This window comes from Schistocerca nitens, chromosome 2, assembly GCF_023898315.1.
Source record: "Schistocerca nitens isolate TAMUIC-IGC-003100 chromosome 2, iqSchNite1.1, whole genome shotgun sequence".
NCBI classification, from domain to species: domain Eukaryota; kingdom Metazoa; phylum Arthropoda; class Insecta; order Orthoptera; family Acrididae; genus Schistocerca; species Schistocerca nitens.
Window position 1 is genome coordinate 553,576,492 of NC_064615.1, and position 17,588 is coordinate 553,594,079.

Genomic DNA, 17,588 nt, shown 5'->3' on the forward strand with positions numbered 1-17,588 from the left:
ACAAGCAGCTGCACCTAAACTCACAGACGCATGGGAGGAGAACACCCCCATTTCGGCACAAGCCTACATTATGCGGATCAACTTCTCCCACAGCTGTAAGGTACGCAGCTTCACAAAGTCTTTTCGTTCCTGATCGGTCTACAGGATGGATGTTTCTGGTTGACACCGGCTCAGATGTCAGCACTCTGCCTGTAAATTTTTTCCCTTCAGACAAACGGCTGAAGAGACCACTTTGACGGCAGTCAACGATTCAGTCATCCACATATATGGACAGAAAACACTGGAAGTGGACATTGGGCTACCAGAAAAATGCAACTGGACCTTCGTTATGGCCGATATCGACCAACCTATACTAGGTGCTGATTTCCTGGTAAAACATGCATTGTCAATGGATTTACGCAAGTCACAACTTGTCCATTCTGCCAATGGATGGGTTATCCTGGGAATACAAGGACATCTGACTTCTCATGCATGCCCAAGGGTAGATAACCTCAGTGCACCCACCTGGAAGGACGCCATAGCGATGAAGGAATCTCACCTGCAGATGACTCAAATGACATCAAAACAGTTGAAGGCACAACAACAGACTCCTGCTGTCTCAACCACAAAGGCGACACCCAAGCCACAACATGGAACAAATAAGAACAGGGCGAAGCATTAGATGGTGCACCACATCCGTACAACTCCAGGCCCACCAGTCTCCTCACGCGTTTGCAGGCTTGCACCTGATCGTTTGTGGGAAACCAAAACCATTTCCAACGAGATGCTACAAGAAGGAACTATACAGCCATCCAACAGTCCGTGGTCCTCTCCTCTGCACCTCGCCCGTAAAAAGAATGGGTCATGGCACCCGTGTGGTGATCGTCGAGCTTTGAATGCCCAAACTGTTCCGGACAGATACCCTGTGCCACATATACAGGATTTCACCCATTCACTGGCTGGGGCTACCATATTCAGTGTGTTAGATTGCCGTAAGGCTTGTAATCAGATCCCGATGACAGAGCAGGACATACCAAAGACTGCAGTGACAACCCCATTCGGGCTGTTTGAATTTTTGATGATGCCATTCGGGCTGAAAAATGATGCCCAAACATGGCAAAAGTTTCTAGACAGCGTGTTAAGAGGGCTACCATATTGTTTCGCATATTTAGATGACATTCTGGTGTTTTCGGGGAATGTTTCTGACCATAAGAAACACGTAAACGAGGTGCAAAGCAGGCGTAGTGCTCATGGAATAACACTTAACAAGGACAAGTGCGTGTTCGGGGAACCCGTGGTGACCTTCCTGGGTTATAAAGTGTCAGCCCAGGGCATTTTCCCACTGCCAGAGTTGGAGTTGTTGCGTACCCTACCACGGCCTCAAAACTACCATGATCTCCGATGATTCCTAGGAATGACAAATTTCTATCGTCGTCAACTTGTGTGTATGCAGATGTGTGCTCATGTAGTCTGATTCTTTGGCCTTCTTATTTGAAGATAAGATGTAGGTTATTGGAAACCACGGAAACCAGGAAGGACTTCTGCAATAGAAGTATGTGACAATGGAAAGAGGGGAAAAAATAGAAAGGGTCCTCAAATGAGAGTAAGAAAGGAAATAAATAGAAATGGTTGCTCAGATTGAAGAAGAGAAAGAAGATAGCCCCAAAGACAGGAAACCCTTCCCACCCCCCTACCCCAGGATCCCTACCTCGCAGTTACAGGAGGGAGACACTGAAGGAGATTTGGCATTATCAGATTGTTCTGGACACCGAGGTCCCCGAAGAAAGTCTTAGCAACCCTATGGAAATGGCAAATGGTGAAAAATCAGGCACACTTGTTTGTGAGGGTTGTTTGAAAGGTGTGATGTATGTTTTGTGTTAGTCATAATTTATGTGTTCTTGGATATCATGCTTTTATCCACAATACCCACCCCTTCCAAAACTGATGCAAACCCTCCTGTCTACATCACATCTTACAAAAGGTATAAAATATTCTATATAAAATAGAATATTATACACTACAGTCTAACAGTCATTCAGTGTGTCATATTATATTATACACTCCTGGAAATGGAAAAAAGAACACATTGACACCGGTGTGTCAGACCCACCATACTTGCTCCGGACACTGCGAGAGGGCTGTACAAGCAATGATCACACGCACGGCACAGCGGACACACCAGGAACCGCGGTGTTGGCTGTCGAATGGCGCTAGCTGCGCAGCATTTGTGCACCGCCGCCGTCAGTGTCAGCCAGTTTGCCGTGGCATACGGAGCTCCATCGCAGTCTTTAACACTGGTAGCATGCCGCGACAGCGTGGACGTGAACCGTATGTGCAGTTGACGGACTTTGAGCGAGGGCGTATAGTGGGCATGCGGGAGGCCGGGTGGACGTACCGCCGAATTGCTCAACACGTGGGGCGTGAGGTCTCCACACTACATCGATGTTGTCGCCGGTGGTCGGCGGAAGGTGCACGTGCCCGTCGACCTGGGACCGGACCGCAGCGACGCACGGATGCACGCCAAGACCGTAGGATCCTACGCAGTGCCGTAGGGGACAGCACCGCCACTTCCCAGCAAATTAGGGACACTGTTGCTCCTGGGGTATCGGCGAGGACCATTCGCAACCGTCTCCATGAAGCTGGGCTACGGTCCCGCACACCGTTAGGCCGTCTTCCGCTCACGCCCCAACATCGTGCAGCCCGCCTCCAGTGGTGTCGCGACAGGCGTGAATGGAGGGACGAATGGAGACGTGTCATCTTCAGCGATGAGAGTCGCTTCTGCCTTGGTGCCAATGATGGTCGTATGCGTGTTTGGCGCCGTGCAGGTGAGCGCCACAATCAGGACGGCATACGACCGAGGCACACAGGGCCAACACCCGGCATCATGGTGTGGGGAGCGATCTCCTACACTGGCCGTACACCACTGGTGATCGTTGAGGGGACACTGAATAGTGCACGGTACATCCAAACCGTCATCGAACCCATCGTTCTACCATTCCTAGACTGGCAAGGGAACTTGCTGTTCCAACAGGACAATGCACGTCCGCATGTATCCCGTGCCACCCAACGTGCTCTAGAAGGTGTAAGTCAACTACCCTGGCCAGCAAGATCTCCGGATCTGTCCCCCATTGAGCATGTTTGGGACTGGATGAAGCGTCGTCTCACACGGTCTGCACGTCCAGCACGAACGCTGGTCCAACTGAGGCGCCAGGTGGAAATGGCATGGCAAGCCGTTCCACAGGACTACATCCAGCATCTCTACGATCGTCTCCATGGGAGAATAGCAGCCTGCATTGCTGCGAAAGGTGGATATACACTGTACTATTGCCGACATTGTGCATGCTCTGTTGCCTGTGTCTATGTGCCTGTGGTTCTGTCAGTGTGATCATGTGATGTATCTGACCCCAGGAATGTGTCAATAAAGTTTCCCCTTCCTGGGACAATGAATTCACGGTGTTCTTATTTCAATTTCCAGGAGTGTATTTTCCACAGACATAATATTCTTATTCGATTTATTTCGTCTAAATTGGTATTTGTTTTATTGTCATATCCAGTTTTCCAAGCAAAGATTACAGGATAGCTTAATATTTTCGAAGTAGATGACAGAATAGTTTAAGATTTGCAAGGAATTCATTGCAGAAAAACTATTTTGGAAAAAACACCAAAAACAACTCGGGATCCAATGGTCATCACTCCGCCCATTAAGTCAGAATGTTAATGTCCCTGGAGGATAGATGACTCCGCTCAGTTCCCATGAATCTGATATTAACTTCACTTGAACAAGTGCAGACCAGTACTTCTCATTAAAATTTGTTTGAAAGTCTCCCCACTGGAAAACAATAACCACTTCAATAGGTAACACAGCATTAGGTGAAGTTACTCGTTTTTGTACTTGTTCCTGGATAAGTTTGAATTCTCTGATGAGTTCATCTATGCTCTTCCTGGTATCAGTAAATTCGGAAGAAGCCATAGGCCATTTATTCCCGGATGTTATTGTCTCAGTGACATTCCAATCTATAATTTCTTCTACCTGTTCCTCCAGACTACTTACATTTACGATATCAGAGTTTGCTATTTTCTCTTTAAAGTTTCTTTCTACATTATCCACTCATGTACTTACACCTGTAATTTTCAATTGAATGACAGGCATTAATTCGGTATGCTTATCAATGCTATCTTTCAAAGCATGCCATCCCTGCTTTACAGCATTAAACTTAGCATTACATACATCCTCCAATGATCATATCTTTTCATTAATCTCTAATTCTACACTATTACATTTCTCCTCAATATTCAATTCTAATCTTTTTGTCAGATCCTGAAAATTATCCTTCTGTTTTTGATTGAAGTCAGTAAACATTTGATTTATATGTACATTTAAAGAATCAGTTAGTTCCTTCTTTAAATCTAATTTCAAATTTCAAATTTATCATTTAGAGTGTCAAATTCAGTCTTTAAAGCATCCATGCCTCCGCATAGATTACTAAATTCTCTACTCTGTGCATCAACCTTGGCACTTAATAAACCTAGATTGGTTGCTTGACTATTCAAGGCTTCACTTTTGTTATTTAGAACTTCACTATGAGCATTTAAAATTGTACTCTGATCATCTAATTTATTATTTAACTGAGTATTTACTGAGTCTAATTTAAGACTTTGATCTTCTAATCGAGAATTCATCAAGCCTAATTGTATACTCTGAGCTTTAATTAGATTTACTAACTCAGTCTAGGCAGGCCCTTCTTTGGTAATTTTCATAGCCATGGCTGGTTCTCAAGTTTCTCCAACTTGTTGCATACTGTCCATGTTTCTATAGGCTTTAGCTCTTGGGAGCATTTCATACTAATTTCAATTGTACCAATTACACAGTAAAAGTTCACCCCACAGAATTTTGTAACTTTTCTTATTAGAGTAATAAAGTTTTTATTTCACACTCACCCAGTGTAGAATTCTCACTGTGTAAGTGGGTGGATGTGGTGGCAGGTCAGCACCAGTGAACAGAAGCTGGTGCTGGCGGCGGTGGATGTAGTTTGGTTACCGCATCTGCGTCCCTGTGATGCATGTGAGATCTGTATACTCCCCGCACATCTACTTGGTCAAATCGTTCTAGGAGTATCTGTTCTTAGTCTAATACGTCGAAATATTCTCTCTGGTTTGTTGTGACTTTCTTACATCTTCTCCTTTTCTACATTCACAAATTTTCTCCATCTGATACTTTGAGCTTAATTCAATTTCTTGGAATGATTCTTTTGTCTCATTATGCTCGGTTGCTATGGCAACATACACTATCTTCTTATCTCGTTTTCATTTCAAAAATTCCTGTTTTCTTCTGTCCTGTCACGGTCGCCACATTCTAACACTTTAGACAACTAAGAGTGTGTGAAGTGTATTTGCAAACTTCTCACTTCTCTTATACAAGTCGACTTACTTGGTGTACACAGCCGATCTTCTTCTCTGGATAGCTGGCTTCTGGAATCTCTATAAACTTCTTCTCCGAAGAATGATGCTAGTTACAGGAACCTTAAAGACTCTCTCTCTACTTGCGAAATAATTAGGTACTCGAAGAATACTTTTCAACAGCTATCAATATATTTGAGCTTCATAAAGAACAAAATTCACACTTCGCATATAAACATGTGACTTCTTGTAAGTCACTCGTATCATCTCACATTAGAAACAAATTTAAGTACATTTTAGAAAAGAGTTGGCTTAACAACCATAACTCTATTACAAACAAATTGTAAAAAACATCTTGCCTCCAGCAAGTCCAAGATAAGAGTTTTTACAGAATTCCAAATCTCAAATGTTCATGTTATTTTTAACTATGGTCTCTGATATGATTAACATGGAATAACCCAGAAGTTCCATAGTTCTTCCTTGCTCTTTCACTATGACTTCCATGGATCGATCAACAAGTACTTTGTCGGTGCCATTCGACCGCTGCGTCTACAGTCTTCTCAGGACAAACTTCAAACCTGCACACACAAACATGTGATGTGCAGTAGGTAGGATTCTACCATCCCACTCTCACATCTAAAATATCGTGTGTTCGAGACAGTAGAAAGCTCTCTACAACTCTACAACAGAAAGGTGCATCATGATATAGCATCATGGAGGTGCAGGACTCATGTGTTAAAGGAATGCACATGGTTTCAGGGACACTTGGAATTGATGTGACACTTAAGTAAATGAAAAATAAGAGCAGAATTGGTATGTTAATGAATAAGTGACTGTGTGCATGCCCACGCCAAGAGATGATGGCTCTGAGCACTATGGGACTTAACATCTGTGGTCATCAGTCCCCTAGAACTTAGAACTACTTAAACCTAACTAACCTAAGGACATCACACACATCTATGCCCGAGGGAGGATCCGAACCTGCGACCGCGCGGTTCCAGACTGCAGCGCCTAGAACCGCCATGCCAAGAGAGTGTAAGCCCTGGCAAAAAGGGTATGTAGTGTGAACCACATTAAAAGTATGTATGGTAAATGGTTTGTATGGAAGGAAGAAGGAGTGATGTTTATAGTGCTTATGTCACACCACGGTAATTGTTGAGGATAGGGAAAAAGTGGTTGAGGGAAATGAAGGGTTAAAGATGATAGAAGCATGTATATGGTCCACAACTCCGTGGACGGCCATAGTGAAATCTAGGATGACAGCGGTAATCAACTCCATACACCATACATACCATTCTATACTATTTTGTGAATAAATTATGAGACAAGCATCTCACTAGTCCCTACCATTAAAAGGTAAATCCAGGTAAGGAGATTCAATAAGACGGCATAGTGTGTTGGAGCTTTCTTTTGAAGATGTTCACAGAATGAGGTAGGTGCACTGGAGCCAACCCTGAGAAAGGGGACAGTCCCATGCTAGGTACCGAGGATAAGACAGAAACAGTGGGATGCTGGATGGAATGGAAAGAGAAAAGATGGCAGTGTGGAGACCCACACAGAAGGAGGAGGCCAAGCTTGACATTAAAGAGTAGTTTGACCAGGTGACAGTATTTTCTTCCAACTTTGATTTTAACAGATGAAAATTCATGTAGGTATCGAGAACTAAAATAACTAACAAGGGATGCATGAAATTGGAATTGCATGTATGTAAAAGATTGCCGGTACCATCACGTGGTTTATTATTCAGTAACTAATGTACTAATTACTATCATATTAATCAGAGATCTGTATTAAAAGTAAATGGAGGTAATATTAAGTCATATAGAAATAAAATAACGGTGAGGTATAGATTAATAATTGTAACAGAGAATGTACAAAACAAACATGGAGCCTACATAATGAATACTTATATAGTAGTAAATGTGAAAAAGGAAATGTAATTGTAATCAAGAGATTTGTGTAGCACTAAGGAATAGAAGAATGTATCATGAGCACTGTGCAGATGAGAGCTTGCAAGGACAACCAGTGGATGTCCAGGGCAGCACTGCAGTCACTGGCACACAAGAGGGAGGCATGAGCAGATGTGGAAAGGTGAACTCTGAGTCAGCCGACAGCCTAACAACAGAGCACTTGCCCACCTTACAGGTCTAGTGAGCAGTGAAACAAGGCCAGTTGGCTACTATTGCACAACCACCACTTCAAGGCCATCAGCTGCACTCACACCACAACATGGAGGTGGAGTTAGACCCTTGCGACCTGAGTGAGGTGCAACAGCATCAGCAATCCATTTGATTAAAAAAGCAGCCATTACACAATAAACGTAGGGGTGAAAGGACCCATAAGAACTACCCACATGCTTTCGACTGCATTGCAGATGCGAACAGCAACTCATCTTCTGTCTTCAACACCCATGGATAACAGTAACGTGTCTCGTAGCACTACTCTGATTTTATTATATGGTATTTGCTATCCTATGAGCCTTATAGCATCTTCCACTGTTGCATGGTAATTATGCACACTCAGACATATCAAAGAGTGTAGGTGGACTCATGCATGGACCTACTACACAAGTGCAAATAGTACAGATTAGATTAGATTAGATTCACATAAATCCTTTACGCTTCTCTTAAACTGAATTTCATTGGTTGTTAAGCTTTTTATGGCTGCTGGCAAGTTATTGAAAATGTGTGTTCCTGAAGAATGCACACCTTTTTGTACAAGACTAAGTGACTTTAAATCCTTGTGAAGATTATTCTTATTTCTAGTACTGATTCCATGAATTGAGCTGTTGGTATGAAAAAGTGATATATTTTTATTGACAAATTTCATTAAGGAATAAATATATTGGGAAGCAGTAGTTAGTATCCCTAGTCCCCTAAACAGGCTTCTGCAGGATTTTCTTGAGTTCACATAACATATAACTCTTACTGCATGTTTTTGTACCCGGAAAACTGTAGCTTGGCTTGATGAATTACCCCAAAAAATAATCCCATATGACATTGTGGAATGAAAGTAAGCATAGCATGCCAGCTTTTTCATTTTTATATCCCCTATGTCTGACACAATTCACATTGCAAATAGAGATTTGTTAAGACACTTCAGCAGTTCTGTGGTGTGCTCCTCCCAGTTGAATTTATTATCAAGCTGTAATTCCAAGAATTTAACACTGTCCACTTCTTCTATCTGCTTGTCATCATATGTTAGGCATAACCCTTTACAAGTTCTGAACTGCAAGTAGTGTGTTTTTCAAAGATTACTGACAAATAATTGGCTAGGAACCAGTGATTAATGTCCACAAATATTTTATTAGCTGATCTTACTAAGACTACACTTGATTTGCTATTTATTGCAATGTTTGTATCATCGGCAAACAAAACAAACTTGGCATCTGGTAATGTTACTGATGAAAGGTCGTTGATGTACACAAGAAAAAGTAAGGGGCCCAAAATGGAACCTTGTGGGACCCCACATGAAATTAGTTCCCAGTTGGATGATGCCTGATAGCTCGATACATGTCTCTTTCCTAATAACACCCTTTGTTTCCTGCCAGAGATATAAGATTTGAACCATTTGCAGCATTTCCTTTTACACTATAATATTCTAATTTATTTAAAAGGATATTGTGATTTACACAGTCAAATGCCTTTGACAGATCACAAAATATACCAGTTGCCTGCAATTTTTTGTCTAATGAGTTAAGCACATTTTCACTGTAAGTGTAGATAGCCTTCTCAATATCAGAACCCTTTAGAAATCCACACTGTGACTTTGACAGTATGTTATTTTACACTCCTGGAAATGGAAAAAAGAACACATTGACACCGGTGTGTCAGACCCACCATACTTGCTCCGGACACTCCGAGAGGGCTGTACAAGCAATGATCACACGCATGGCACAGCGGACACACCAGGAACCGCGGTGTTGGCCGTCGAATGGCGCTAGCTGCGCAGCATTTGTGCACCGCCGCCGTCAGTGTCAGCCAGTTTGCCGTGGCATACGGAGCTCCATCGCAGTCTTTAACACTGGTAGCATGCCGCGACAGCGTGGACGTGAACCGTATGTGCAGTTGACGGACTTTGAGCGAGGGCGTATAGTGGGCATGCAGGAGGCCGGGTGGACGTACCGCCGAATTGCTCAACACGTGGGGCGTGAGGTCTCCACAGTACATCGATGTTGTCGCCAGTGGTCGGCGGAAGGTGCACATGCCCGTCGACCTGGGACCGGACCGCAGCGACGCACGGATGCACGCCAAGACCGTAGGATCCTACGCAGTGCCGTAGAGGACCGCACCGCCACTTCCCAGCAAATTAGGGACACTGTTGCTCCTGGGGTATCGGCGAGGACCATTCGCAACCGTCTCCATGAAGCTGGGCTACGGTCCCGCACACCGTTAGGCCGTCTTCCGCTCACGCCCCAACATCGTGCAGCCCGCCTCCAGTGGTGTCGCGACAGGCGTGAATGGAGGGACGAATGGAGACGTGTCGTCTTCAGCGATGAGAGTCGCTTCTGCCTTGGTGCCAATGATGGTCGTATGCGTGTTTGGCGCCGTGCAGGTGAGCGCCACAATCAGGACTGCATACGACCGAGGCACACAGGGCCAACACCCGGCATCATGGTGTGGGGAGCGATCTCCAACACTGGCCGTACACCACTGGTGATCGTCGAGGGGACACTGAATAGTGCACGGTACATCCAAACCGTCATCGAACCCATCGTTCTACCATTCCTAGACCGGCAAGGGAACTTGCTGTTCCAACAGGACAATGCACGTCCGCATGTATCCCGTGCCACCCAACGTGCTCTAGAAGGTGAAAGTCAACTACCCTGGCCAGCAGGATCTCCGGATCTGTCCCCCATTGAGCATGTTTGGGACTGGATGAAGCGTCGTCTCACGCGGTCTGCACGTCCAGCACGAACGCTGGTCCAACTGAGGTGCCAGGTGGAAATGGCATGGCAAGCCGTTCCACAGGACTACATCCAGCATCTCTACGATCGTCTCCATGGGAGAATAGCAGCCTGCGTTGCTGCGAAAGGTGGATATACACTGTACTAGTGCCGACATTGTGCATGCTATGTTGCCTGTGTCTATGTGCCTGTGGTTCTGTCAGTGTGATCATGTGATGTATCTGACCCCAGGAATGTGTCAATAAAGTTTCCCCTTCCTGGGACAATGAATTCACGGTGTTCTTATTTCAATTTCCATGAGTGTAGATAAGATGGTTATAAAGCTGATTGTACATTACTTTTTCTTTATCTCCCTTCTTAAACAGTGGCTTAACTTCAGCATATTTCAACCATTCAGGAAATATTCCACTGATAAACGACTGATTACACAGATAGCTTAATATGTTACTTAGCTCAGAATCACATTCTTTAACTAACTTTGTTGATATTTCATCATACCCACTAGATGTTTTTGATTTTAAAGATTTTATGATGGACATTATTTCTGCTGCGGTAGTGAGGGTCAAATTCATATTATGGAAGTTACTTGAAATGTCTGGTCTGAGGTATTCCATAGTAGCATCTACCGAACCTGACAACCCCATCTTTCCAGTAACAGTTATAAAATGTTTGTTAAAAAGTTCTGCAAAAGTATACACATCTGTCACTAATGTATCATTTACTCTTAATGCTATTTGTTCCTATGTGCTATAGCATCAACGTTGGAACTGTTTCGGATTGACAGATACAGTTTTCTTTTTGTTTTACAAGATACCCCTATTACTTGAGTAATCCATGGCTTCTTTGTAGACTTTGCTCTAACCTTGGTAAGTTTTGGGGGAAAACAGCATTCAAATAAGGTAAACACGTTATTAGCAAGAGTGTTACATTTTTCATTCCTGCCATGAGCACTGTAAATATCAGTCCAGTGAATGTCTCTGAGGAGTGTCCTAAAATAATCAATTTTTGGCTTATTGATTACCCTCTTGAGCTCACATTTAACAGATTTTATATCCTGTTCAGTATTAACATTTAACAGAAGGAACTACATGTCATAGTCTGAGAGGCCATTGACTATTGGTTTTGTAATATAATTTTGTTCATTGGACTTTTCTATAAAGATATTATCAATGGCTGTTTGTGAACAATTGGCTACCCTAGTGGGGAACTTTATAGTGGGAATTAAGTTGAATGATAGTGTTACTAACTCAAATAAGTTCTTATTGGGAGAGTCTTTAAGGAATTCTACATTGAAATCACCAGCAACCACTATTTCTTTGTTTTTGGTTGTTAAATGGGCCAGTACAGCTTCAAGGTGGTTTACGAACAGATTAAAGTTACCTGCAGGTGCTCAATATACACTTAATATTATGAAGGATATTTTGTGAAATTCTACTTCTGTTGCACATACGTCCATATGCTGTTCTAGGCAAAATTTATGAATAATAATAATAATAATAATAATAATAATAAAATTTTACTGTCTACTAACTAACACAAAGAATAAGTGTCAGATCCTCGCAGACTATTTCAACAAACTTCTCAACTGCGAAAGACCTACAGAGGATTTTCACTACCAGACGTCTACACCAAATCCCGACGCTAAACCACCAACCATCAACAAAATAGTAGAAATTATCAAGACACTGAAAATCAATAGAGCCCCAGGAGAAGATGGAATTATTGCAGAACTATGGAAAATAAATGATGAAAGATTAACAGGAAAAATCCACAAAATCATATTAAACATTTGGGAAACAGAACAGATCCCTTCAGAATGGAAATGCGCACTCATCTGTCCACTCTACAAAAAAAGGGGGCAAAACTGAACCAAATAATTACAGGGGTATCTCACTCGTGCTGGTCACATATAAAATCCTATCAAAAGTTCTCATGAATAGATTAGAAGAACAAGCTGACCTACAAATAGAAGAATACCAGGCTGGTTTTCGCAAGGGACGATCATGCATAGAACAGATCTGGAATCTGAAAATGATTCTCCAGATGAGAAACACCCAAAACACAGTGGTCACTTTTGTAGATTTTTAAAAGGCCTACAACTCAATAACAGAGTAGCGCTCTGCAACGTGCTGAAAGAATTCAGAATTGACAGAAAGACAAGAGCAATCATTTGGCAAACATTAACTGACACAGTCTCCAAGGTTAAATTTATGGGGGATATCTCTGAACCATTTGAAATCCAAACTGGAGTGCGACAGGGTGACGGACTTTCACCATTACTCTTTAATATCATTCTTGAAAAAATTATCAGGACATGGGAAAGAGAAGTCAAAGGAATCCAAATTGGCATTAGAAAATATAATAGATTCAATGTGAAGTGTTTAGCTTTTGCAGATGACCTTGCAATCCTCAGAAGTAATAGAAAAGAAGCCACAAACGCACACGAAATTGCACAAAGAACTGGCCTGCAAATTTCGTATGAGAAAACCCAGCACATAGAAAGAGTGCCACAAGACAATTTGCCTATTGTGACAACCCATGGGAAAATCGTACAAGTACCACATTTTAAGTACCTGGGAAAAATCATCCAGCCATCAGGGATCAACCTAAAGGCCAATGAGGAAAGAATAAAAAAACTACAGAAATCATATGAACTCACGTGGAACTATTATAACAAAAAGTCCATATCGATTAACGCAAAATTGAGGCTCTACAACTCTGTTGTACTTCCGGAGGCACAGCAGGCATCTGGAACAACACAAATAGGTGGGCAAACTAAAATCAAAGAAATAGAGAAACAAGAAAGGAAAATACTCAGGAAAATTTTTGCCCGATACAAGAGCAAGGAATCTGGAAGAAGAGAGCAACATCAGAATTATATAAATACACAGACATGATTGCGGATACAATAAGGAAAAGAAGAATGCAGTTCTACGGACATATCCACAGGATGAATGAAAACAGAATTTCAAAGCGAATTCTTAAAGTCATCAACTCAGGCCGGGGAAAAGCAAAATGGATAAAAGAAGTTGAAGAGGATCTCAGACAAGCACACTAACAGTAAACAATGCAGAAAATAGAACTGAATTCAGGAACATCATCAAAAAACATAAAGTTGACACCACAACACAGAAGAGACCAGGATGCAGATGGACAGTGGAGCGAAAGAAACAACACAGTGAACACATGAAGAAAATTTGGGCCCAGAAAAAACATAAACAATCATCATAAAGGAATTCACGTTCAAACGCTCTCTTTAAATGGGAATAATCGAAAATAATAACAATAAAATTTTATTGTCATTCAGCTGATTACAGCAATAGACAAAGAGAAGAGCATATATTTCTACAATATTTATGTAAATTGGTTTACATAAAATAGGTACACTGTAGAATGCAGTATTTTCATCTTCAAAAAATTCATCAGTGGTGTAAAACGGATTGTTCACTAGTAGCTTGTGTAATTTAGCTTTAAAAATATTTACAGGTAGTTCTTTAAAGTCAGCACTTAGTCTATTAAACATCCTTAGTCCAAGAACTAGGTAGGAGTTCTGCAATTTTGATAATCTATGATATGGCACGTCTACAGATGTTCTGTTTCTAGTATTGTGGGTATGAATATCACTTCTCAACACAAAGCCATGTCTCATCAATATCCTTTATTTCAGGAGTGCTAGTTCTGCAAGGTTCGCAGGAGAGCTTCTGTGAAGTTTGGAAGGTTGGAGGCGAGGTACTGGCAGAGGTAAAGCTGTGAGGACGGGGCGTGAGTCGTACTTGGGTAGCTCAGTTGGTAGAGCACTTGCCCGCGAAAGGCAAACGTCCCGAGTTCAAGTCTCGGTCCGGCACACAGTTTTAATCTGCCAGGAAGTTTCATATCAGCACACACTCCACTGCAGAGTGAAAATCTCATCCTGGAAAAATCCCTCAGGCTGTGGCTAAGCCATGTCTCCGCAATATCCTTTCTTTCAGGAGTGTTAGTTCTGCAAGGTTCGCAGGAGAGCTTCTGTGAAGTTTGGAAGGTAGGAGGCGAGGTACTGGCGGAAGTAAAGCTGTGAGGATGGGGCATGAGTCGTGCTTGGGTAGCTCAGTTGGTAGAGCACTTGCTCGCAAAAGGCAAAGGTCCCGAGTTCGAGTCTCGGTCTGGCACACAGTTTTAATCTGCCAGGAAGTTTCAAAAAATGAATTCATTATTTTGCAGTCTTTTTTTTTTTTGTATGAATCAGCTTCCTCAATAGTAGAAGATGGTTTTATGCTCTAACTTGTTTCAACAATTTCCATAACAGTAATAAGATCTTCCCTTTTTTCATAAACATCTTTTACTATTCACAAATGGTAATTCAATCTCGTGACTCACACACAGGGCAAGCTTTTTTTTAATAATGCTATACACCACTTCTGACCTCATATTTAGAAAAGAAAAAAGAAATAACTGAAAGCTGTGCAAAACAGATGCAAGTTTTGCGATTAACAGAGGCTGCAATTGATGCACATAACAATGGATGTAGTTTGCATTTGGGTATTTGTGTTTAATTAATTTATGAACGCCATTTGACTTGCCATTCAACACGTTAGCACCATCGTAACTCTGAGCTATCAGTTTTGCTCAGACATCACCAATTAATGGTTCAATTTCATTCAGAATACTCTCAGATATTGTATGAGCATTCTGACTTCCTGGATTGACAAAGCTCCAAAATCTTTCAATGGGTTTTGCCTCAACAACATAACACCAAGACAATAACCAATAGATATTCACAAGACACATCTGTGGTTTCATCCGTGATTATTGCAGCTAATCAACACGTTTTATTTTTTTACGAACTTCATCGTGATACACTTCCAACATGCATTGATAGTTCGTTCTGAACAATCTTAGAAATGCCTTTGAACACTGATGTTTGGCTTTGATGATTTTGAACATCTTTATCCAGTTCTGCACTGAACTGAAATAGCTCATGAAAAACCCCCTTAATTTGGTAGGCATCAGTTTCATTGTCAGCCCTGAAAACCAGTTCCAAAGTGCCACAGAACCGACTACCGTTTACATTTAAATTCAATAAATATCTATTCTTTTCTAGATGTTTGTTGTGGCTGTCAGTTGTTTGTCCATAATGTTAATCTAATTTCTACTGAATGTTGATTTGGCATAAAAATGAAAGACTAGATACATTATCATGTGTCTCTTTGACATTTCATGTACTTTCAATTTAGTCCATATATGCGCAATATCATCTATTCCAATCTGACACCAATGAGCATCTCCCACAAATAACACAAAAGCAAAACAAAAAACAGCATTGTTTTCTTCACAGCCACAAATCCATTCATTGTTTTGGTATATTTCTGGATTGAACTTACAGCATCGACTTTTTGTGTGCTGCTACAGATTCAGGTTTGTGAGTGGCCTACCTAGAGTTTTTATCTGAATTTTTTCACTGAGCGTCCTGTCACTAAATGGCGTTTTTAATAACTTACATATTTTGTTCATGATTACTACTTTCACAGTCAACTGAATTTACACTTACAGGTAACAATGTGCGTGCACCTATATAACGTCAATTATCTGACCACACAATTACTACAATGTGTTTGTACAGAACTGTATTACACAAACGTAATGAGTATAAACATATAACTGTATTTAAGTGTATTATTTCTGTATTCGATTTAATTAAGCATTACTTTGCATTAATGAAAGCATTATCATTACCGTGCAGAAAGGTGTAACACTGGATTACATGAACTTTGAGTCCCAACATATTCTAACATGGTCGCTAGATGGCAGATTGTGCTTTATGGGTTCTGCACTTTACTACTCTCTGGTGGAAGGAACATAAACCTCTGCCATAAGAAGCGTGTAGAAACTGATGGCCGAGCCTTTCACACAGTGCTTGTGAGGGCAGACGGTGCCAGTTTGCAGTTGGCTCCAAGCTTCAGAAAACTACCATGAGAGTGCGTGTGGCAAAATGCACCTCTTCAAATCAGAGAATACGTACTCCAAAACAATTTTTTATAAGATATTCGCATAGATTTCTCTTTCTTTCTTTTTCATACAAGTGGTGCCATGGCACAGCGGCACTACCTCAGAAGCTGCCCCTGTTGTGTTCTGTCTTTTGAGAGAAAGATCCACTCTTGGGCTTTTGAGTAAGCAGATTAAGACTTGGACCATGGAGGAAGAAATATTAGGATTCATATTGTTGTGTTTAAAGAAGACTGCTGACCTGGAGATTCAGAGTTGGACAGGCTCAGAGGAGTGCATGCTTGACCAGCAGTGATGGAGGACCCCTTCAAATTATTTTAGTTTGACACCTACCATCGAAGCTCAGGGTAGGATTACATTTCAGCACCAGCATGACAGGGACCAACAGGCACAATAACTTGTTGATTCAGATTGAAGCAGTGACCCCTCTAATGTTCACTGTGCCCCAGTAACATATTTGTCTTCATTCGCTGTCAATTGCATGCCTTGCAATCACTGTGTACCCACCATAAGACTTCATGATTCTACAATCATGATAGGGAATTGTCATAACAAAATTGACATTCTTACTTATCTCCAAACCTTGCCAGTAACTAGTTACAGTCACTAGTGTGTACTATTGGAAGAGAGATTATGAATAATGAATGTTCACTCCTTGCAAGTTGTAATATGTTGTTTGTAAAATAAATTCTTATCCATGATATGATATGATTTTACGTTCATAGTCAGCAAATCTGATGTTACAGAAAGTAGTAATAGAAATTCAATGTGAGTCGCTCAGGATACAGTGCTTAGTATCCTCTATAGCAGATCGTGTTAGTTAAATTCTGTCATGTAACTTTATTAATCAGCACTTGCGCCTGTGGAGTGATCTGCTGCCATAATTAGACTGGACTGGTCAGATCAGCCAGGTGTAGAACCTAGATAAGGGGGTGGAGTCTCGGAACCTTTATAATAAAATTAACTATAGACACACTTGTTCAAATATAGAAGATGTGGCTGTAAATAAGGTTCTTCTACCTTTTCTTTTCTTGTTCTTCCATAGCTGTTTCTTGCTCATCTGATGCCAGTTGACACCTTGAATTTTTAGTTACATGAGGATCTGTACCTTTCAGCTAATACAAAAATTTTCCTTTTGGTCCCTTCCTTGAAACCTTTTGGTCCAATTAAACTTAAGGAGTCCTGTAGTAGCCCATCTTTTTCATTTGCCTATACTTTTCTATCGGCAACAATGAAGGAACTTCATTACTCTTTCCAGGAGATGGTTCTTATTTGAATCAGTAATTGCTGCTACTGCTGCTTCTAGTCCAAATTTTAGTAGATACAG